This window comes from Vespula vulgaris, chromosome 9 (genome assembly GCF_905475345.1).
Source record: "Vespula vulgaris chromosome 9, iyVesVulg1.1, whole genome shotgun sequence".
Classification (NCBI taxonomy): domain Eukaryota; kingdom Metazoa; phylum Arthropoda; class Insecta; order Hymenoptera; family Vespidae; genus Vespula; species Vespula vulgaris.
The window spans coordinates 13,694-40,464 of NC_066594.1; the positions used below are offsets into that span (position 1 = coordinate 13,694).

The window sequence follows — 26,771 nt, forward strand, 5'->3', positions numbered from 1 at the left end:
ATAAAGATGAGATTTCTTTCTTATTCTTCTTATCTGTTTTTTTTTTCTTTTTCTTTTCTTTTATATGAATAATAAGAAATATAAGGTATCATAATCAGATACATATGTAATCTTCTTTAATTTGAATGGGTTTTTGATATAATTGTACTTTGGACGCCTAATGCTTCCTTATCGAATGCCTTTTTGTCAAGAGCTAACAAAGTTTCTTTTCAATTTAATCTCGATATCGTTCTTTGTTTTATTCAAATTCTCGATTCGTTTACCCTTTCTTTCTCTCTCTCTCTCTCTCTCTCTCTGTATATATATATACATATTATATATAATATATATATATATATATATATATCTGTATATATCTCAATCTGTATCAGAAATAAACTCAGGGTTTATAAAAAAACATTATCATATACGTATTCATCTGCGTATCAATGCAAATACGACTTACATCTTGCATCGAAAAATGACAATAGTCGACTATAATTAGTGAATTTCTTAATCAGTGGTATTACATCTTACGTTGATACATTTGTGAAGAGCTTTGTTATCTACGGCCAGTTGAAAGGCATTTTAACTATTAACCGAAGTATTGAAATCTTTTATCAAAAGTCTTAACGTTAACGACAAACGAATAAAAGATTGTATTAGAGTTTAATTCGATATCTTCCATTGTATCTTCCAATATAATAATGTAAAGTTTATTAACGAGAAGTAGAATCATATATCTAATTAAAAATAAACAACTAATAGATTTCGTTCCATTACAAAGATATATATACATACATTTATGCGTACACATTAAAAGTATTGCTAATAAAAAATCAATAGGATTATAGAAAACATTTCATTGTAAATTGATGCCGAAAATAACAAATACCCTTCAATAATGTGTAATTTTTTCTTTTTCTATCAAGTATTAATTTCTTTTTAATCAATTTAAACATTTTTAGTTCATAATGTATCAATAACAATATCAGATATTTAATTTTGGCTCATTGCAGAACAAAGGTTGCTCGTTACTGTCCATACAATATAAGAAAATCTCAAGCAATACCCAAGAGAAAGACTACTGTATACTTTGTGTATGTGTGTGTGGGTGTGTATATTATGTATCTAGTTACGTACATATGTACATATACACATATGTATCTATTTACAAATGTATGTTTGTATGGGATCTTCCAACATTCCACCTCGGTGGTTGCCGAAAGACTGATCTCATACGATATTCGACAGAAAGTAAATAACATAAGTTGTATTTAGATATTTCAGCTTATATAGAAACATATAAACATTGTAATAAGATTTGCTTTGTATACGTCAGCTAGTAAATGGTATAAACATTCTCTTTTTCTTTCAGTGTAATAATATTATATATATATATATATATATATATATATATATATATATATTAAAATTTTTATAATTTAATTAGTCAATTAATCAAAATCAAAAAATAAAAGAAAGCAACAGGAATAGAAAAATACGAGACCTCATCGAATACTCCGTTCGTTAGGACAGACGTCCTTCCTCGTAAACAATGAACTTTCATCTCTCTCTCTCTCTCTCTCTTCCTCGCTCTATTTTGCTATTTTTTTCTTAATTTTTTTGTATGCACGTGTACGCGTATGTACGTAATACGTATATGCCTTTCAACAAATGTAATATCGTTTGGTATCGATATATTTTATATATAGAAAGATCGTCGACGATCGAACGTGATGCGTGTACCTGATCGTGACACCCTTATTTCAATATTGTAAATTTAATTTGTCAACGAGGTATAAAGTCTATATTCATTTAAATACACATACATTGATATGTGTATGAATAATGCATATTAATCATAATACGCATTAAATGACACGTTTAAATAAAATCCCACATTAAAATTTACATTGTACTAGATACATATACTACATAAGAACAAGAAAGCAAAATTGAATATACCAAGATACTTTATTCTTCTTCTTCTTCTTCTTCTGACTATTATTGTTGTTGTTATTATTGTTATTATTATCCTTATTGTATTTAGAAATCTATCATAATTGAAGATATTGGGAAATAAAGATGAGATTTCTTTCTTATTCTTCTTAACTGTTTTTTTTTTTCTTTTTCTTTTCGTTTATATGAATAATAAGAAATATAAGGTATCATAATCAGATACATATGTAATCTTCTTTAATTTGAATGGGTTTTTGATATAATTGTACTTTGGACGCCTAATGCTTCCTTATCGAATGCCTTTTTGTCAAGAGCTAACAAAGTTTCTTTTCAATTTAATCTCGATATCGTTCTTTGTTTTATTCAAATTCTCGATTCGTTTACCCTTTCTTTCTCTCTCTCTCTCTCTCTCTCTCTTTCTCTCTCTGTATATATATATATACATATTATATATATATATATATATATATATATATATATATATATATCTGTATATATCTCAATCTGTATCATAAATAAACTCAGGGTTTATAAAAAAACATTATCATATACGTATTCATCTGCGTATCAATGCAAATACGACTTACATCTTGCATCGAAAAATGACAATAGTCGACTATAATTAGTGAATTTCTTAATCAGTGGTATTACATCTTACGTTGATATATTTGTGAAGAGCGTTGTTATCTACGGCCATTTGAAAGGCATTTTAACTATTAACCGAAGAATTGAAATCTTTTATCAAAATTCTTAACGTTAACGACAAACGAATAAAAGATTGTATTAGAGTTTAATTCGATATCTTCCATTGTGTCTTCCAATATAATAATGAAAAGTTTATTATCGAGAAGTAGAATCATATATCTAATTAAAAATAAACAACTAATAGATTTCGGTCCATTACAAAAATATATATACATACATTTATGCGTACACATTAAAAGTATTGCTAATAAAAAATCAATGGTATTATAGAAAACATTTCATTGAAAATTGATGCCGAATATAACAAATACCCTTCAATAATGTGTAATTTTTTCTTTTTCTACCAAGTATTAATTTCTTTTTAATCAACTTAAACATTTTTAGTTCATAATGTATCAATAACAATATCAGATATTTAATTTTGGCTCATTGCAGAAGAAAGGTTGCTCGTTACTGTCTGTACAATATAATAAATCTCAAGCAATACCCAAGGAAAGACTACTATATACTTTGTGTATGTGTGTGTGGGTGTGTATATTATGTATCTAGTTATGTACATATGTACATATATACATATGTATCTATTTACAAACGTATGTTTATATGGGATCTTCCAACATTCCACCTCGGTGGTTGCGGAAAGACTGATATCATACGATATTCGACCAAAAGTAAATAAGATAAGGTGTATTTAGATACATCAGCTTATAAAGAAACATATAAACATTGTAATAAGATTTGCTTTGTATACGCCCGCTAGTAAATGCTATAAACATTCTCTTTTTCTTTCAGGGTAATAATATTATATATATATATATATATATTAAAATTTTTATAATTTAATTAGTTAAATAATCAAAATCAAAAAATAAAAGAAAGCAAGAGGAATAGAAAAATACGAGACCTCATCGAAAACTCCGTTTGTTAGGACAGACGTCCTTCCTCGTAAACAATGAACTTTCATCTCTCTCTCTCTCTCTTCCTCGCTCTATTTTGCTATTTTTTTCTTAATTTTTCTGTATGCACGTGTACGCGTATGTACGTAATACGTATATGCCTTTTAACAAATGTAATATCGTCTGGTATCGATATACTTTATATATTGAAAGATCGTCGACGATCGAACGTGATGCGTGTACCTGATCGTGACACCCTTATTTCAATATTGTAAATTTAATTTGTCAACGAGGTATAAATTCTATATTCATTTAAATACACATACATTGATATGTGTTTGAATAATGCATATTAATCATAATACGCATTAAATGACGTTTAATTGAAATCCCACATTAAAATTTACATTGTACTAGCTACATATACCACATAAGAACAAGAAAGCAAAATTGAATATACCAAGATACTTTGTTCTTCTTCTTCTTTTTCATATTATTGTTGTTATTATTATTGTTATTATTATTCTTATTGTCTTTATAAATCAATCATAATTGAAGATATTGGGAAATAAACATGAAATTTCTTTCTTAATCTTCTTAACTGTTTTTTTTCTTCTTTTTTTCTTTTATATGAATAATAAGAAGTATAAGGTATCATAATAGGATACCTATGTAATCGTCTTTCCTTTGAATAGGTCTTTGATATAATTGTACTTTGGACGGCTAATGCTTCCTTATCGAATGCCTTTTTGTCAAGAGCTAACAAAGTTTCCTTTCAATTTAATCTTGATATCGTTCTATGTTTTATTCAAAATTCTCGATTCGTTTACCCTTCCTCTTTCTCTCTCTCTTTCTCTCTCTGTATTTATATATACATAATATATAATATATAATATATATATATATATCTGTATATATCTCAATCTGTATCAGAAATGAGTAACTCAGGGTTTATAAAAAAACATTATCATATACGTATTCATGTACGTATCAATGCAATTACAACTTACATTTTGCATCGAAGAATGACAATAGTCGACTATAATTAGTGAATTTCTTAATCAGTGGTATTGCATCTTACGTTGATACATTAGTGAAGAGCTTTGTTATCTACGGCCAGTTGAAAGGCATTTTAACTATTAACCGAAGTACTGAAATCTTTTATCAAAAGTCTTAACGTTAACGACAAACGAATAAAACATTGTATTAGAGTTTAATTCGATATCTTCCATTGTATCTTCCAATATAATAATGTAAAGTTTATTAACCAGAAGTAGAATCATATATCTAATTAAAAATAAACAACTAATAGATTTCGTTCCATTACAAAAATATATATACATACACTTATGCGTACACATTAAAAGTATTGCTAATAGAAAATCAATGGAATTATAGAAAACATTTCATTGTAAATTGATGCAGAAAATAACAAATACCCTTCAATAATGTAAAATTTTTTCTTTTTCTATCAAGTTTTAATTTCTTTTCTAATCAATTTAAACATTTTTAGTTCATAATGAATTGTATCAATAACAATATCAGACATGTAATTTTGGCTCCTTGCAGCACAAAGGTTGCTCGTTACTGTCTATACAATATAATAAAATCTCAAGTAATACCCAAGAGAAAGACTACTATATACTTTGTGTATGTGTGTGTGGGTGTGTATATTATGTATCTAGTTATGTACATATGTACATATATACATATGTATCTATTTACAAACGTATGTTTATATGGGATCTTCCAACATTCCACCTCGGTGGTTGCGGAAAGACTGATATCATACGATATTCGACCAAAAGTAAATAAGATAAGGTGTATTTAGATACATCAGCTTATAAAGAAACATATAAACATTGTAATAAGATTTGCTTTGTATACGCCCGCTAGTAAATGCTATAAACATTCTCTTTTTCTTTCAGGGTAATAATATTATATATATATATATATATATATATATATATATATATATGTATATATATATATTAAAATTTTTATAATTTAATTAGTTAAATAATCAAAATCAAAAAATAAAAGAAAGCAACAGGAATAGAAAAATACGAGACCTCATCGAAAACTCCCTTTGTTAGGACAGACGTCCTTCCTCGTAAACAATGAACTTTCATCTCTCTCTCTCTCTCTTCCTCGCTCTATTTTGCTATTTTTTTCTCAATTTTTCTGTATTCACGTGTACGCGTATGTACGTAATACGTATATGCCTTTTAACAAATGTAATATCGTTTGGTATCGATATATTTTATATATTGAAAGATCGTCGACGATCGAACGTGATGCGTGTACCTGATCGTGACACCCTTATTTCAATATTGTAAATTTAATTTGTCAACGAGGTATAAATTCTATATTCATTTAAATACACATACATTGATATGTGTATGAATAATGCATATAAATCATAATACGCATTAAATGACACGTTTAAATAAAATCCCACATTAAAATTTACATTGTACTAGCTACATATACCACATAAGAACAAGAAAGCAAAATTGAATATACCAAGATACTTTGTTCTTCTTCTTCTTCTTCATATTATTGTTGTTATTATTATTGTTATTATTATTCTTATTGTCTTTATAAATCAATCATAATTGAAGATATTGGGAAATAAACATGAAATTTCTTTATTAATCTTCTTAACTGTTTTTTTTCTTCTTCTTTTCTTTTATATGAATAATAAGAAGTATAAGGTATCATAATAGGATACCTATGTAATCGTCTTTCATTTGAATAGGTCTTTGATATAATTGTACTTTGGACGGCTAATGCTTCCTTATCGAATGCCTTTTTGTCAAGAGCTAACAAAGTTTCTTTTCAATTTAATCTCGATATCGTTCTTTGTTTCATTCAAATTCTCGATTCGTTTACCATTTCTTTCTCTCTCTCTCTCTCTCTCTCTGTATATATATATACATATTATATATAATATATAATACATATATATATATGTATATATCTGAATCTGTATCAGAAATGAGTAACTCAGGGTTTATAAAAAAACATTATCATATACGTATTCATGTACGTATCAATGCAATTACAACTTACATTTTGCATCGAAAAATGACAATAGTCGACTCTAATTAGTGAATTTCTTAATCACTGGTATTACATCTTACGTTGATACATTTGTGAAGAGCTTTGTTATCTACGGCCAGTTGAAACGCATTTTAACTATTAACCGAAGTATCGAAATCATTTATCAAAACTCGTAACTTTAACGACAAACGATTAAAAGATTGTATTAGAGTTTATTTCAATATCTTCCAATGTATCTTCCAATATAATAATGTAAAGTTTATTAACGAGAAATAGAATCATATATCTAATTAAAAATAAACAACTAATAGATTTCGTTCCATTACAAAAATATATATACATACATTTATGCGTACACATTAAAAGTATTGCTAATAAAAAATCAATGGAATTATAGAAAACATTTCATTGTAAATTGATGCCGAAAATAACAAATACCCTTCAATAATGTGTAATTTTTTCTTTTTCTATCAAGCATTAATTCCTTTTTTAATCAATATAAGCATTTTTAGTTCATAATGAATTCTATCAATAACAATATCAGATATTTAATTTTGGCTCATTGCAGAACAAAGGTTGCTCGTTACTGTCTATACAATATAATAAAATTTCAAGCAATACCCAAGAGAAAGACTACTATATACTTTGTGTATGAGTGTGTGGGTGTGTATATTGTGACTAGTTATGTACATATGTACATATATACATATCTATCTATTTACAAACGTATGTTTATATGGGATCTTCCAACATTCCACCTTGGTGGTTGCCGAAAGACTGATCTCATACGATATTCGACAGAAAGTAAATAACATAAGGTGGATTTAGATATTTCAGCTTATAGAGAAACATATAAACATTGTAATAAGATTTGCTTTGTATACGTCAGCTAGTATATGGTATAAACATTCTCTTTTTCTTTCAGTGTAATAATATTATATATATATATATATATATATATATATATATATATATATGAATATATATATATATTAAAATTTTTATAATTTAATTAGTTAATTAATCAAAATCAAAAAATAAAAGAAAGCAACAGGAATATAAAAATACGAGACCTCATCGAAAACTCCGTTTGTTAGGACAGACGTCCTTCCTCGTAAACAATGAACTTCCATCTCTCTCTCTCTCTCTCTCTTCCTCGCTCTATTTTGCTATTTTTTTCTTAATTTTTCTGTATGCACGTGTACGCGTATGTACGTAATACGTATATGCCTTTTAACAAAAGTAATATCGTTTGGTATCGATATATTTTATATATAGAAAGATCGTCGACGATCGAACGTGATGCGTGTACCTGATCGTGACACCCTTATTTCAATATTGTAAATTTAATTTAACGAGGTATAAAATCTATATTCATTTAAATACACATACATTGATATGTGTATGAATAATGCATATTAATCATAATACGAATTAAATGACACGTTTAATTGAAATCCCACATTAAAATTTACATTGTACTAGATACATATACCACATAAGAACAAGAAAGCAAAATTGAATATACCAAGATACTTTATTCTTCTTCTTCTTTTTCATATTATTGTTGTTATTGTTGTTCTTATTATTGTTATTATTATTCTTATTGTCTTTAGAAATGAATCATAATTGAAGATATTGGGAAATAAAGATGAGATTTCTTTCTTAATCTTCTTAACTGTTTTTTTTCTTCTTCTTTTCTTTTATATGAATAATAAGAAGAATAAGGTATCATAATCGGATACATATGTAATCGTCTTTCATTTGAATGGGTCTTTGATATAATTGTACTTTGGATGGCTGATCTTTCCTAATCCAGTGCCTCTTTGTCAAGATCTAACAAAGTTTCTTTTCAATTTAATCTCGATATCGTTCTTCGTTCTATTCAAATTCTCGATTCCTTTATCCTTTTTCTTTCTCTCTCTCTCACACTCTCACTCTCTGTATATACATTTATATATATATATATATATATATATATATATTATTTTATATGTATATATCTGAATCTGTATCAGAAATGAGTAACTCAGGGTTTATAAAAAAACATTATCATATACGTATTTATCCCCGTATCAATGCAAATACGACTTACATCTTGCATTGAAAAATGACAATTGTCGACTATAATTAGTGAATTTCTTAATCAGTGGTATTACATCTTACGTTGATACATTTGTGAAGAGCTTTGTTATCTACGGCCAGTTGAAAGGCATTTTAACTATTAACCGAAGTATTGAAATCTTTTATCAAAAGTCGTCACGTTAACGACAAACGAATAAAAGATTGTATTAGAGTTTATTTCCAATTTTCCAGCTCGGTGGTTGCCGAAAGACTGATCTCATACGATATTCAACAGAAAGTAAATAACGTAAAGTGTATTTAGATATTTCAGCTTATATAGAAACAAATAAACATTGTAATAAGATTTGCTGTGTATACGTCAGCTAGTAAATGGTATAAACATTATCTTTTTCTTTCAGTGTAATAATATTATATATATATATATATATATGTATATTAAAATTTTTATAGTTTAATTAGTTAATTAATCAAAATCAAAAAATAAAAGAAAGCAACAGGAATAGAAAAATACGATACCTCATCGAAAACTCCGTTTGTTAGGACAGATGTCCTTCCTCGTAAACAATGAACTTTCATCTCTCTCTCTCTCTCTCTTCCTCGCTCTATTTTGCTATTTTATTCTTAATTTTTCTGTATGCACGTGTACGCGTATGTACGTAATACGTATATGCATTTTAACAAATGTAATATCGTTTGGTATCGATATATTTTATATATAGAAAGATCGTCGACGATCGAACGTGATGCGTGTACCTGATCGTGACACCCTTATTTCAATATTGTAAATTTAATTTGTCAACGAGGTATAAATTCTATATTCATTTAAATACACATACATTGATATGTGTATGAATAATGCATATAAATCATAATACGCATTAAATGACACGTTTAAATAAAATCCCACATTAAAATTTACATTGTACTAGCTACATATACGACATAAGAACAAGAAAGCAAAATTGAATATACCAAGATACTTTGTTCTTCTTCTTCTTCTTCATATTATTGTTGTTATTATTATTTTTATTATTATTCTTATTGTCTTTATAAATCAATCATAATTGAAGATATTGGGAAATAAACATGAAATTTCTTTATTAATCTTCTTAACTGTTTTTTTTCTTCTTCTTTTCTTTTATATGAATAATAAGAAGTATAAGGTATCATAATAGGATACCTATGTAATCGTCTTTCATTTGAATAGGTCTTTGATATAATTGTACTTTGGACGGCTAATGCTTCCTTATCGAATGCCTTTTTGTCAAGAGCTAACAAAGTTTCTTTTCAATTTAATCTCGATATCGTTCTTTGTTTCATTCAAATTCTCGATTCGTTTACCATTTCTTTCTCTCTCTCTCTCTCTCTCTCTGTATATATATATACATATTATATATAATATATAATACATATATATATCTGTATATATCTGAATCTGTATCAGAAATGAGTAACTCAGGGTTTATAAAAAAACATTATCATATACGTATTCATGTACGTATCAATGCAATTACAACTTACATTTTGCATCGAAAAATGACAATAGTCGACTCTAATTAGTGAATTTCTTAATCACTGGTATTACATCTTACGTTGATACATTTGTGAAGAGCTTTGTTATCTACGGCCAGTTGAAACGCATTTTAACTATTAACCGAAGTATCGAAATCATTTATCAAAACTCGTAACTTTAACGACAAACGATTAAAAGATTGTATTAGAGTTTATTTCAATATCTTCCAATGTATCTTCCAATATAATAATGTAAAGTTTATTAACGAGAAATAGAATCATATATCTAATTAAAAATAAACAACTAATAGATTTCGTTCCATTACAAAAATATATATACATACATTTATGCGTACACATTAAAAGTATTGCTAATAAAAAATCAATGGAATTATAGAAAACATTTCATTGTAAATTGATGCCGAAAATAACAAATACCCTTCAATAATGTGTAATTTTTTCTTTTTCTATCAAGCATTAATTTCTTTTTTAATCAATATAAGCATTTTTAGTTCATAATGAATTCTATCAATAACAATATCAGATATTTAATTTTGGCTCATTGCAGAACAAAGGTTGCTCGTTACTGTCTATACAATATAATAAAATCTCAAGCAATACCCAAGAGAAAGACTACTATATACTTTGTGTATGAGTGTGTGGGTGTGTATATTGTGACTAGTTATGTACATATGTACATATATACATATCTATCTATTTACAAACGTATGTTTATATGGGATCTTCCAACATTCCACCTTGGTGGTTGCCGAAAGACTGATCTCATACGATATTCGACAGAAAGTAAATAACATAAGGTGGATTTAGATATTTCAGCTTATAGAGAAACATATAAACATTGTAATAAGATTTGCTTTGTATACGTCAGCTAGTATATGGTATAAACATTATCTTTTTCTTTCAGTGTAATAATATTATATATATATATATATATATATGTATATTAAAATTTTTATAATTTAATTAGTTAATTAATCAAAATCAAAAAATAAAAGAAAGCAACAGGAATAGAAAAATACGATACCTCATCGAAAACTCCGTTTGTTAGGACAGATGTCCTTCCTCGTAAACAATGAACTTTCATCTCTCTCTCTCTCTCTCTTCCTCGCTCTATTTTGCTATTTTATTCTTAATTTTTCTGTATGCACGTGTACGCGTATGTACGTAATACGTATATGCATTTTAACAAATGTAATATCGTTTGGTATCGATATATTTTATATATAGAAAGATCGTCGACGATCGAACGTGATGCGTGTACCTGATCGTGACACCCTTATTTCAATATTGTAAATTTAATTTTTCAACGAGGTATAAATTCGATATCCATTTAAATACACATACATTCATATGTGTATGAATAATGCATATTAATCGTAATACGCATTAAATGACACGTTTAAATGAAATCCCACATTAAAATTTACATTGTACTAGATACATATACTACATAAGAACAAGAAAGCAAAATTGAATATACCAAGATACTTTATTCTTCTTCTTCTTCTTCTTCTTCATATTTTTGTTGTTGTTATTATTGTTATTATTATCCTTATTGTATTTAGAAATCTATCATAATTGAAGATATTGGGAAATAAAGATGAGATTTCTTTCTTATTCTTCATAACTGTTTTTTTTTCTTTTTCTTTTATTTTATATGAATAATAAGAAATATAAGGTATCATAATCAGATACATATGTAATCTTCTTTAATTTGAATGGGTTTTTGATATAATTGTACTTTGGTGGGCTAATGCTTCCTTATCGAATGCCTTTTTGTCAAGAGCTAACAAAGTTTCTTTTCAATTTAATCTCGATATCGTTCTTTGTTTTATTCAAATTCTCGATTCCTTTCCCCGTTTTCTTTCTCTCTCTCTCTCTTTCTCTCTCTGTATATATATTTATATATATATAATATATAATATATAATATATATAGATATCTGTATATATCTGAATCTGTATCAGAAATGAGTAACTCAGGGTTTATAAAAAAACATTATCATATACGTATTCATCTGCCTATCAATGCAAATACGACTTACACCTTGCATCGAAAAATGACAATAGTCGACTATAATTAATGAATTACTTAGTCAGTGGTATTACATCTTACGTTGATACATTTGTTAAGAGCTTTGTTATCTACGGCCAGTTGAAAGGCATTTTAACTATTATCCGAAGTATTGAAATCTTTTATCAAAATCGTAACGTTAACGACAAACGAATAAAAGATTGTATTAGAGTTTATTTCCAATTTTCCAGCACGGTGGTTGCCGAAAGACTGATCTCATACGATATTCGACAGAAAGTAAATAACGTAAAGTGTATTTAGATATTTCAGCTTATATAGAAACAAATAAACATTGTAATAAGATTTGCTTTGTATACGTCAGCTAATAAATGGTATAAACATTCTCTTTTTCTTTCAGTGTAATATATATATATATATATATATATATATATATATATATATATATTAAAATTTTTATAATTTAATTAGTCAATTAATCAAAATCAAAAAATAAAAGAAAGCAACAGGAATAGAAAAATACGAGACCTCATCGAAAACTCCGTTCGTTAGGATAGACGCCCTTCCTTGAAAACAATGTACTTTCACCTCTCTCTCTCTCTTTGTCTCTTCCTCGCACTGTTTTGCTATTTTTTTCTTAATTTTTCTGTATGCACGTGTACGCGTATGTACGTAATACGTATATGCATTTTAACAAATGTAATATCGTTTGGTATCGATATATTTTATATATAGAATGATCGTCGACGATCGAACGTGATGCGTGTACCTGATCGTGACACCCTTATTTCAATATTGTAAATTTAATTTGTCAACGAGGTATAAATTCTATATTCATTTAAATACACATACATTGATATGTGTATGAATAATGCATATTAATCATAATACGCATTAAATGACACGTTTAAATAAAATCCCACATTAAAATTTACATTGTAGTAGATACATATACTACATAAGAACAAGAAAGCAAAATTGAATATAACAAGATACTTTATTCTTCTTCTTCTTCTTCTTCTTCATATTATTGTTGTTGTTATTATTGTTATTATTATCCTTATAGTATTTAGAAATCTATCATAATTGAAGATATTGGGAAATAAAGATGAGATTTCTTTCTTATTTTTCTTGACTGTTTTTTTTTCTTTTTCTTTTCTTTTATAGGAATAATAAGAAATATATGGTATCATAATCGGATACATATGTAATCGTCTTTAATTTGAATGGGTTTTTGATATAATTGTACTTTGGATGGCTGATGTTTCCCTTATAGAGTGCCTTTTTGTCAAGAAGCTAACAAAGTTTCCTTTCAATTTAATCTCGATATCGTTCTATGTTTTATTCAAAATTCTCGATTTGTTTACCCTTCCTCTTTCTCTCTCTCTCTCTCTCTCTCTCTGTATTTATATATACATAATATATAATATATATATATATATATATATATATATATATATATATATATATCTGTATATATCTCAATCTGTATCAGAAATGAGTAACTCAGGGTTTATAAAAAAACATTATCATATACGTATTCATCTGCGTATCAATGCAAATACGACTTACACCTTGCATCGAAAAATGACAATAGTCGACTATAATTAGTGAATTTCTTAATCAGTGGTATTACATCTTACGTTGATACATTTGTGAAGAGCGTTGTTATCTACGGCCAGTTGAAAGGCATTTTAACTATTAACCGAAGTATTGAAATCTTTTATCAAAAGTCGTCACGTTAACGACAAACGAATAAAAGATTGTATTAGAGTTTATTTCCAATTTTCCAGCTCGGTGGTTGCCGAAAGACTGATCTCATACGATATTCAACAGAAAGTAAATAACGTAAAGTGTATTTAGATATTTCAGCTTATATAGAAACAAATAAACATTGTAATAAGATTTGCTTTGTATACGTCAGCTAGTAAATGGTATAAACATTATCTTTTTCTTTCAGTGTAATAATATTATATATATATATATATATATGTATATTAAAATTTTTATAATTTAATTAGTTAATTAATCAAAATCAAAAAATAAAAGAAAGCAACAGGAATAGAAAAATACGAGACCTCATCGAAAACTCCGTTTGTTAGGACAGATGTCCTTCCTCGTAAACAATGAACTTTCATCTCTCTCTCTCTCTCTCTTCCTCGCTCTATTTTGCTATTTTATTCTTAATTTTTCTGTATGCACGTGTACGCGTATGTACGTAATACGTATATGCATTTTAACAAATGTAATATCGTTTGGTATCGATATATTTTATATATAGAAAGATCGTCGACGATCGAACGTGATGCGTGTACCTGATCGTGACACCCTTATTTCAATATTGTAAATTTAATTTTTCAACGAGGTATAAATTCGATATCCATTTAAATACACATACATTCATATGTGTATGAATAATGCATATTAATCGTAATACGCATTAAATGACACGTTTAAATGAAATCCCACATTAAAATTTACATTGTACTAGATACATATACTACATAAGAACAAGAAAGCAAAATTGAATATACCAAGATACTTTATTCTTCTTCTTCTTCTTCTTCTTCATATTTTTGTTGTTGTTATTATTGTTATTATTATCCTTATTGTATTTAGAAATCTATCATAATTGAAGATATTGGGAAATAAAGATGAGATTTCTTTCTTATTCTTCATAACTGTTTTTTTTTCTTTTTCTTTTATTTTATATGAATAATAAGAAATATAAGGTATCATAATCACATACATATGTAATCTTCTTTAATTTGAATGGGTTTTTGATATAATTGTACTTTGGTGGGCTAATGCTTCCTTATCGAATGCCTTTTTGTCAAGAGCTAACAAAGTTTCTTTTCAATTTAATCTCGATATCGTTCTTTGTTTTATTCAAATTCTCGATTCCTTTCCCCGTTTTCTTTCTCTCTCTCTCTCTTTCTCTCTCTGTATATATATTTATATATATATATAATATATAATATATAATATATATAGATATCTGTATATATCTGAATCTGTATCAGAAATGAGTAACTCAGGGTTTATAAAAAAACATTATCATATACGTATTCATCTGCCTATCAATGCAAATACGACTTACACCTTGCATCGAAAAATGACAATAGTCGACTATAATTAATGAATTTCTTAGTCAGTGGTATTACATCTTACGTTGATACATTTGTTAAGAGCTTTGTTATCTACGGCCAGTTGAAAGGCATTTTAACTATTATCCGAAGTATTGAAATCTTTTATCAAAAGTCGTAACGTTAACGACAAACGAATAAAAGATTGTATTAGAGTTTATTTCCAATTTTCCAGCACGGTGGTTGCCGAAAGACTGATCTCATACGATATTCGACAGAAAGTAAATAACGTAAAGTGTATTTAGATATTTCAGCTTATATAGAAACAAATAAACATTGTAATAAGATTTGCTTTGTATACGTCAGCTAATAAATGGTATAAACATTCTCTTTTTCTTTCAGTGTAATATATATATATATATATATATATATATATATATATATATATATATATTAAAATTTTTATAATTTAATTAGTCAATTAATCAAAATCAAAAAATAAAAGAAAGCAACAGGAATAGAAAAATACGAGACCTCATCGAAAACTCCGTTCGTTAGGACAGACGCCCTTCCTTGAAAACAATGTACTTTCACCTCTCTCTCTCTCTTTGTCTCTTCCTCGCACTGTTTTGCTATTTTTTTCTTAATTTTTCTGTATGCACGTGTACGCGTATGTACGTAATACGTATATGCATTTTAACAAATGTAATATCGTTTGGTATCGATATATTTTATATATAGAATGATCGTCGACGATCGAACGTGATGCGTGTACCTGATCGTGACACCCTTATTTCAATATTGTAAATTTAATTTGTCAACGAGGTATAAATTCTATATTCATTTAAATACACATACATTGATATGTGTATGAATAATGCATATTAATCATAATAAGCATTAAATGACACGTTTAAATAAAATCCCACATTAAAATTTACATTGTAGTAGATACATATACTACATAAGAACAAGAAAGCAAAATTGAATATAACAAGATACTTTATTCTTCTTCTTCTTCTTCTTCTTCATATTATTGTTGTTGTTATTATTGTTATTATTATCCTTATAGTATTTAGAAATCTATCATAATTGAAGATATTGGGAAATAAAGATGAGATTTCTTTCTTATTTTTCTTGACTGTTTTTTTTTCTTTTTCTTTTCTTTTATAGGAATAATAAGAAATATATGGTATCATAATCGGATACATATGTAATCGTCTTTAATTTGAATGGGTTTTTGATATAATTGTACTTTGGATGGCTGATGTTTCCCTTATAGAGTGCCTTTTTGTCAAGAAGCTAACAAAGTTTCCTTTCAATTTAATCTCGATATCGTTCTATGTTTTATTCAAAATTCTCGATTTGTTTACCCTTCCTCTTTCTCTCTCTCTCTCTCTCTCTCTCTGTATTTATATATACATAATATATAATATATAATATATATATATATATATATATATATATATATATATATATATATATATATATCTGTATATATCTCAATCTGTATCAGAAATGAGTAACTCAGGGTTTATAAAAAAACATTATCATATACGTATTCATCTGCGTATCAATGCAAATACGACTTACACCTTGCATCGAAAAATGACAATAGTCGACTATAATTAGTGAATTTCTTAATCAGTGGTATTACATCTTACGTTGATACATTTGTGAAGAGCGTTGTTATCTACGGCCATTTTAAAGGCATTTTAACTATTAACCGAAGAATTGAAATCTTTTATCAAAATTCTTAACGTTAACGACAAACGAATAAAAGATTGTATTAGAGTTTAATTCGATATCTTCCATTGTGTCTTCCAATATAATAATGAAAAGTTTATTATCGAGAAGTAGAATCATATATCTAATTAAAAATAAACAACTAATAGATTTCGGTCCATTACAAAAATATATATACATACATTTATGCGTACACATTAAAAGTATTGCTAATAAAAAATCAATGGTATTATAGAAAACATTTCATTGTAAATTGATGCCGAATATAACAAATACCCTTCAATAATGTGTAATTTTTTCTTTTTCTACCAAGTATTAATTTCTTTTTAATCAACTTAAACATTTTTAGTTCATAATGTATCAATAACAATATCAGATATTTAATTTTGGCTCATTGCAGAAGAAAGGTTGCTCGTTACTGTCTACACAATATAATAAATCTCAAGCAATACCCAAGGAAAGACTACTATATACTTTGTGTATGTGTGCGTGGGTGTGTATATTATGTATCTAGTTATGTACATATGTATCTATTTACAAACGTATGTTTATATGGGATCTTCCAACATTCCACCTTGGTGGTTGCCGAAAGACTGATCTCATACGATATTCGACAGAAAGTAAATAACATAAGGTGGATTTAGATATTTCAGCTTATAGAGAAACATATAAACATTGTAATAAGATTTGCTTTGTATACGTCAGCTAGTATATGGTATAAACATTCTCTTTTTCTTTCAGTGTAATAATATTATATATATATATATATATATATATATATATATATATATATATATGAATATATATATATATTAAAATTTTTATAATTTAATTAGTTAATTAATCAAAATCAAAAAATAAAAGAAAGCAACAGGAATATAAAAATACGAGACCTCATCGAAAACTCCGTTTGTTAGGACAGACGTCCTTCCTCGTAAACAATGAACTTCCATCTCTCTCTCTCTCTCTCTCTCTTCCTCGCTCTATTTTGCTATTTTTTTCTTAATTTTTCTGTATGCACGTGTACGCGTATGTACGTAATACGTATATGCCTTTTAACAAAAGTAATATCGTTTGGTATCGATATATTTTATATATAGAAAGATCGTCGACGATCGAACGTGATGCGTGTACCTGATCGTGACAGCCTTATTTCAATATTGTAAATTTAATTTGTCAACGAGGTATAAACTCTATATTCATTTAAATACACATACATTGATATGTGTATGAATAATGCATATTAATCATAATACGAATTAAATGACACGTTTAATTGAAATCCCACATTAAAATTTACATTGTACTAGATACATATACCACATAAGAACAAGAAAGCAAAATTGAATATACCAAGATACTTTATTCTTCTTCTTCTTTTTCATATTATTGTTGTTATTGTTGTTCTTATTATTGTTATTATTATTCTTATTGTCTTTAGAAATCAATCATAATTGAAGATATTGGGAAATAAAGATGAGATTTCTTTCTTAATCTTCTTAACTGTTTTTTTTCTTCTTCTTTTCTTTTATATGAATAATAAGAAGAATAAGGTATCATAATCGGATACATATGTAATCGTCTTTCATTTGAATGGGTCTTTGATATAATTGTACTTTGGATGGCTGATCTTTCCTAATCCAGTGCCTCTTTGTCAAGATCTAACAAAGTTTCTTTTCAATTTAATCTCGATATCGTTCTTCGTTCTATTCAAATTCTCGATTCCTTTATCCTTTTTCTTTCTCTCTCTCTCACACTCTCACTCTCTGTATATACATTTATATATATATATATATATATATATATATATATATATTATTTTATATGTATATATCTGAATCTGTATCAGAAATGAGTAACTCAGGGTTTATAAAAAAACATTATCATATACGTATTTATCCCCGTATCAATGCAAATACGACTTACATCTTGCATTGAAAAATGACAATTGTCGACTATAATTAGTGAATTTCTTAATCAGTGGTATTACATCTTACGTTGATACATTTGTGAAGAGCTTTGTTATCTACGGCCAGTTGAAAGGCATTTTAACTATTAACCGAAGTATTGAAATCTTTTATCAAAAGTCGTCACGTTAACGACAAACGAATAAAAGATTGTATTAGAGTTTATTTCCAATTTTCCAGCTCGGTGGTTGCCGAAAGACTGATCTCATACGATATTCAACAGAAAGTAAATAACGTAAAGTGTATTTAGATATTTCAGCTTATATAGAAACAAATAAACATTGTAATAAGATTTGCTTTGTATACGTCAGCTAGTAAATGGTATAAACATTATCTTTTTCTTTCAGTGTAATAATATTATATATATATATATATATATATATATATATATATATATTAAAATTTTTATAATTTAATTAGTTAATTAATCAAAATCAAAAAATAAAAGAAAGCAACAGGAATAGAAAAATACGAGACCTCATCGAAAACTCCGTTTGTTAGGACAGATGTCCTTCCTCGTAAACAATGAACTTTCATCTCTCTCTCTCTCTCTCTTCCTCGCTCTATTTTGCTATTTTATTCTTAATTTTTCTGTATGCACGTGTACGCGTATGTACGTAATACGTATATGCATTTTAACAAATGTAATATCGTTTGGTATCGATATATTTTATATATAGAAAGATCGTCGACGATCGAACGTGATGCGTGTACCTGATCGTGACACCCTTATTTCAATATTGTAAATTTAATTTTTCAACGAGGTATAAATTCGATATCCATTTAAATACACATACATTCATATGTGTATGAATAATGCATATTAATCGTAATACGCATTAAATGACACGTTTAAATGAAATCCCACATTAAAATTTACATTGTACTAGATACATATACTACATAAGAACAAGAAAGCAAAATTGAATATACCAAGATACTTTATTCTTCTTCTTCTTCTTCTTCTTCATATTTTTGTTGTTGTTATTATTGTTATTATTATCCTTATTGTATTTAGAAATCTATCATAATTGAAGATATTGGGAAATAAAGATGAGATTTCTTTCTTATTCTTCATAACTGTTTTTTTTTCTTTTTCTTTTATTTTATATGAATAATAAGAAATATAAGGTATCATAATCACATACATATGTAATCTTCTTTAATTTGAATGGGTTTTTGATATAATTGTACTTTGGTGGGCTAATGCTTCCTTATCGAATGCCTTTTTGTCAAGAGCTAACAAAGTTTCTTTTCAATTTAATCTCGATATCGTTCTTTGTTTTATTCAAATTCTCGATTCCTTTCCCCGTTTTCTTTCTCTCTCTCTCTCTTTCTCTCTCTGTATATATATTTATATATATATATAATATATAATATATAATATATATAGATATCTGTATATATCTGAATCTGTATCAGAAATGAGTAACTCAGGGTTTATAAAAAAACATTATCATATACGTATTCATCTGCCTATCAATGCAAATACGACTTACACCTTGCATCGAAAAATGACAATAGTCGACTATAATTAATGAATTTCTTAGTCAGTGGTATTACATCTTACGTTGATACATTTGTTAAGAGCTTTGTTATCTACGGCCAGTTGAAAGGCATTTTAACTATTATCCGAAGTATTGAAATCTTTTATCAAAAGTCGTAACGTTAACGACAAATGAATAAAAGATTGTATTAGAGTTTATTTCCAATTTTCCAGCACGGTGGTTGCCGAAAGACTGATCTCATACGATATTCGACAGAAAGTAAATAACGTAAAGTGTATTTAGATATTTCAGCTTATATAGAAACAAATAAACATTGTAATAAGATTTGCTTTGTATACGTCAGCTAATAAATGGTATAAACATTCTCTTTTTCTTTCAGTGTAATATATATATATATATATATATATATATATATATATTAAAATTTTTATAATTTAATTAGTCAATTAATCAAAATCAAAAAATAAAAGAAAGCAACAGGAATAGAAAAATACGAGACCTCATCGAAAACTCCGTTCGTTAGGACAGACGCCCTTCCTTGAAAACAATGTACTTTCACCTCTCTCTCTCTCTTTGTCTCTTCCTCGCACTGTTTTGCTATTTTTTTCTTAATTTTTCTGTATGCACGTGTACGCGTACGTACGTAATACGTATATGCATTTTAACGAATGTAATATCGTTTGGTATCGATATATTTTATATACAGAAAGATCGTCGAGGATCGAACGTGATACGTGTACCTGATCGTGACACCCTTATTTCAATATTGTAAATTTAATTTGTCAACGAGGTATAAATTCGATATTCATTTAAATATATATACATTCATATGTGTATGAATAATGCATATTAATCATAATACGCATTAAATGACGTTTAATTGAAATCCCACATTAAAATTTACATTGTACTAGCTACATATACCACATAAGAACAAGAAAGCAAAATTGAATATACCAAGATACTTTGTTCTTCTTCTTCTTTTTCATATTATTGTTGTTATTATTATTGTTATTATTATTCTTATTGTTTTTATAAATCAATCATAATTGAAGATATTGGGAAATAAACATGAAATTTCTTTCTTAATCTTCTTAACTGTTTTTTTTCTTCTTCTTTTCTTTTATATGAATAATAAGAAGTATAAGGTATCATAATAGGATACCTATGTAATCGTCTTTCCTTTGAATAGGTCTTTGATATAATTGTACTTTGGACGGCTAATGCTTCCTTATCGAATGCCTTTTTGTCAAGAGCTAACAAAGTTTCTTTTCAATTTAATCTCGATATCGTTCTTTGTTTCATTCAAATTCTCGATTCGTTTACCCTTTCTTTCTCTCTCTCTCTCTCTCTCCCTCTCTCTCTCTCTCTCTCTCTCTGTATATATATATACATATTATATATAATATATAATACATATATATATCTGTATATATCTGAATCTGTATCAGAAATGAGTAACTCAGGGTTTATAAAAAAACATTATCATATACGTATTCATGTACGTATCAATGCAATTACAACTTACATTTTGCATCGAAAAACGACAATAGTCGACTCTAATTAGTGAATTTCTTAATCACTGGTATTACATCTTACGTTGATACATTTGTGAAGAGCTTTGTTATCTACGGCCAGTTGAAACGCATTTTAACTATTAACCGAAGTATCGAAATCATTTATCAAAACTCGTAACTTTAACGACAAACGAATAAAAGATTGTATTAGAGTTTATTTCAATATCTTCCAATGTATCTTCCAATATAATAATGTAAAGTTTATTAACGAGAAGTAGAATCATATATCTAATTAAAAATAAACAACTAATAGATTTCGTTCCATTACAAAAATATATATACATACATTTATGCGTACACATTAAAAGTATTGCTAATAAAAAATCAATGGAATTATAGAAAACATTTCATTGTAAATTGATGCCGAAAATAACAAATACCCTTCAATAATGTGTAATTTTTTCTTTCTCTATCAAGTTTTAATTTCTTTTCTAATCAATTTAAACATTTTTAGTTCATAATGAATTGTATCAATAACAATATCAGACATGTAATTTTGGCTCCTTGCAGCACAAAGGTTGCTCGTTACTGTCTATACAATATAATAAAATCTCAAGTAATACCCAAGAGAAAGACTACTATATACTTTGTGTATGTGTGTGTGGGTGTGTATATTATGTATCTAGTTATGTACATATGTACATATATACATATCTATCTATTTACAAACGTATGTTTAAACGGGATCTTTCAAGTTTCCAACTCCGTGGTTGCGGAAAGACTGATATCATACGATATTCGACCAAAAGTAAATAAGATAAGGTGTATTTAGATACATCAGCTGATAAAGAAACATATAAACATTGTAATAAGATTTGCTTTGTATACGCCCGCTAGTAAATGCTATTAACATTCTCTTTTTCTTTCAGGGTAATAATATTATATATATATATTTAAATTTTTATAATTTAATTAATTAATTAATCAAAATCAAAAAAAGAAAAGAAAGCAACAGGAATAGAAAAATACGAGACATCATCGAAAACTTCGTTCGTTAGGACAGACGTCCTTCCTCGAAAACAATGAACTTTCATCTATCTCTCTCTCTCTGTCTCTTCCTCGCTCTATTTTGCTATTTTTTTCTTAATTTTTCTGTATGCACGTGTACGCGTACGTACGTAATACGTATATGCATTTTAACGAATGTAATATCGTTTGGTATCGATATATTTTATATATAGAAAGATCGTCGACGATCGAACGTGATGCGTGTACCTGATCGTGACACCCTTATTTCAATATTGTAAATTTAATCTGTCAACGAGGTATAAATTCGATATTCATTTAAATATATATACATTCATATGTGTATGAATAATGCATATTAATCATAATACGCATTAAATGACGTTTAATTGAAATCCCACATTAAAATTTACATTGTACTAGCTACATATACCACATAAGAACAAGAAAGCAAAATTGAATATACCAAGATACTTTGTTCTTCTTCTTCTTTTTCATATTATTGTTGTTATTATTATTGTTATTATTATTCTTATTGTCTTTATAAATCAATCATAATTGAAGATATTGGGAAATAAACATGAAATTTCTTTCTTAATCTTCTTAACTGTTTTTTTTCTTCTTCTTTTCTTTTATATGAATAATAAGAAGTATAAGGTATCATAATAGGATACCTATGTAATCGTCTTTCCTTTGAATAGGTCTTTGATATAATTGTACTTTGGACGGCTAATGCTTCCTTATCGAATGCCTTTTTGTCAAGAGCTAACAAAGTTTCTTTTCAATTTAATCTCGATATCGTTCTTTGTTTCATTCAAATTCTCGATTCGTTTACCCTTTCTTTCTCTCTCTCTCTCTCTCTCTCTGTATATATATATACATATTATATATAATATATATATATATATATATATATATATATATCTGTATATATCTCAATCTGTATCAGAAATAAACTCAGGGTTTATAAAAAAACATTATCATATACGTATTCATCTGCGTATCAATGCAAATACGACTTACATCTTGCATCGAAAAATGACAATAGTCGACTATAATTAGTGAATTTCTTAATCAGTGGTATTACATCTTACGTTGATACATTTGTGAAGAGCTTTGTTATCTACGGCCAGTTGAAAGGCACTTTAACTATTAACCGAGGTATTGAAATCTTTTATCAAAAGTCTTAACGTTAACGACAAACGAATAAAAGATTGTATTAGAGTTTAATTCGATATCTTCCATTGTATCTTCCAATATAATAATGTAAAGTTTATTAACGAGAAGTAGAATCATATATCTAATTAAAAATAAACAACTAATAGATTTCGTTCCATTACACAAATGTATATACATACATTTATGCGTACACATTAAAAGTATTGCTAATAAAAAATCAATGGAATTATAGAAAACATTTCATTGTAAATTGATGCCGACAATAACAAATACCCTTCAATAATGTGTAATTTTTTCTTTTTCTATTAAGTATTAATTTCTTTGTTAATCAATTTAAACATTTTTAGTTCATAATGAATTCTATCAATAACAATATCAGATATTTAATTTTGGCTCATTGCAGAAGAAAGGTTGCTCATTACTGTCTACACAATATAATAAACCTCAAGCAATACCCAAGAAAAGACTACTATATACTTTGTGTATGTGTGCGTGGGTGTGTATATTATGTATCTAGTTATGTACATATGTATCTATTTACAAACGTATGTTTATATGGGATCTTCCAACATTCCACCTTGGTGGTTGCCGAAAGACTGATCTCATACGATATTCGACAGAAAGTAAATAACATAAGGTGTATTTAGATATTTCACCTTATATAGAAACATATAAACATTGTAATAATTTTTGCTTTGTATATGTCAGCTAGTAAATGGTATAAACATTCTCTTTTTCTTTCAGTGTAATAATATTATATATATATATATATATATATATATATATATATATATATATATTAAAATTTTTATAATTTAATTAGTTAATTAATCAAAATCAAAAAATAAAAGAAAGCAACAGGAATAGAAAAATACGAGACCTCATCGAAAACTCCGTTTGTTAGAAAACAATGTACTTTCATCTCTCTCTCTCTCTCTCTCTCTCTCTTCCTCGCTCTGTTTTGCTATTTTTTTCTTAATTTTTCTGTATGCACGTGTACGCGTATGTACGTAATACGTATATGCCTTTTAACAAATGTAATATCGTTTGGTATCGATATATTTTATATATAGAAAGATCGTCGACGATCGAACGTGATGCGTGTACCTGATCGTGACACCCTTATTTCAATATTGTAAATTTAATTTGTCAACGAGGTATAAATTCTATATTCATTTAAATACACATACCTTGATATGTGTATGAATAATGCATATTAATCATAATACGCATTAAATGACACGTTTAAATGAAATCCCACATTAAAATTTACATTGTACTAGATACATATACTACATAAGAACAAGAAAGCAAAATTGAATATACCAAGATACTTTATTCTTCTTCTTCTTCTTCTTCTGCATATTATTGTTGTTGTTATTATTGTTATTATTATCCTTATTGTATTTAGAAATCTATCATAATTGAAGATATTGGGAAATAAAGATGAGATTTCTTTCTTATTCTTCTTATCTGTTTTTTTTTTCTTTTTCTTTTCTTTTATATGAATAATAAGAAATATAAGGTATCATAATCAGATACATATGTAATCTTCTTTAATTTGAATGGGTTTTTGATATAATTGTACTTTGGACGCCTAATGCTTCCTTATCGAATGCCTTTTTGTCAAGAGCTAACAAAGTTTCTTTTCAATTTAATCTCGATATCGTTCTTTGTTTTATTCAAATTCTCGATTCGTTTACCCTTTCTTTCTCTCTCTCTCTCTCTCTCTCTGTATATATATATACATATTATATATAATATATATATATATATATATCTGTATATATCTCAATCTGTATCAGAAATAAACTCAGGGTTTATAAAAAAACATTATCATATACGTATTCATCTGCGTATCAATGCAAATACGACTTACATCTTGCATCGAAAAATGACAATAGTCGACTATAATTAGTGAATTTCTTAATCAGTGGTATTACATCTTACGTTGATACATTTGTGAAGAGCTTTGTTATCTACGGCCAGTTGAAAGGCACTTTAACTATTAACCGAGGTATTGAAATCTTTTATCAAAAGTCTTAACGTTGCCGACAAACGAATAAAAGATTGTATTAGAGTTTAATTCGATATCTTCCATTGTATCTTCCAATATAATAATGTAAAGTTTATTAACGAGAAGTAGAATCATATATCTAATTAAAAATAAACAACTAATAGATTTCGTTCCATTCCAAAGATATATATACATACATTTATGCGTACACATTAAAAGTATTGCTAATAAAAAATCAATAGGATTATAGAAAACATTTCATTGTAAATTGATGCCGAAAATAACAAATACCCTTCAATAATGTGTAATTTTTTCTTTTTCTATCAAGTATTAATTTCTATTTAATCAATTTAAACATTTTTAGTTCATAATGAATTCTATCAATAACAATATCAGATATTTAAGTTTGGCTCATTGCAGAAGAAAGGTTGCTCGTTACTGTCTACACAATATAATAAATCTCAAGCA

The 26,771-nt window shown here is 27.1% G+C and overlaps 1 long non-coding RNA gene across 1 annotated transcript in view; it reads right to left on the reverse strand.

The window, feature by feature from the left end:
- Positions 1–26,532, reverse strand: part of LOC127066499 (uncharacterized) — a 37,205-nt gene extending 10,673 nt beyond the window's left edge. Inside the window, exon 1 of the long non-coding RNA XR_007782413.1 lies at positions 25,167–26,532. This is a non-coding gene — a long non-coding RNA (uncharacterized LOC127066499). The remainder of the gene's footprint in view (positions 1–25,166) is intronic.
- Positions 26,533–26,771: the final 239 nt, after the last annotated feature.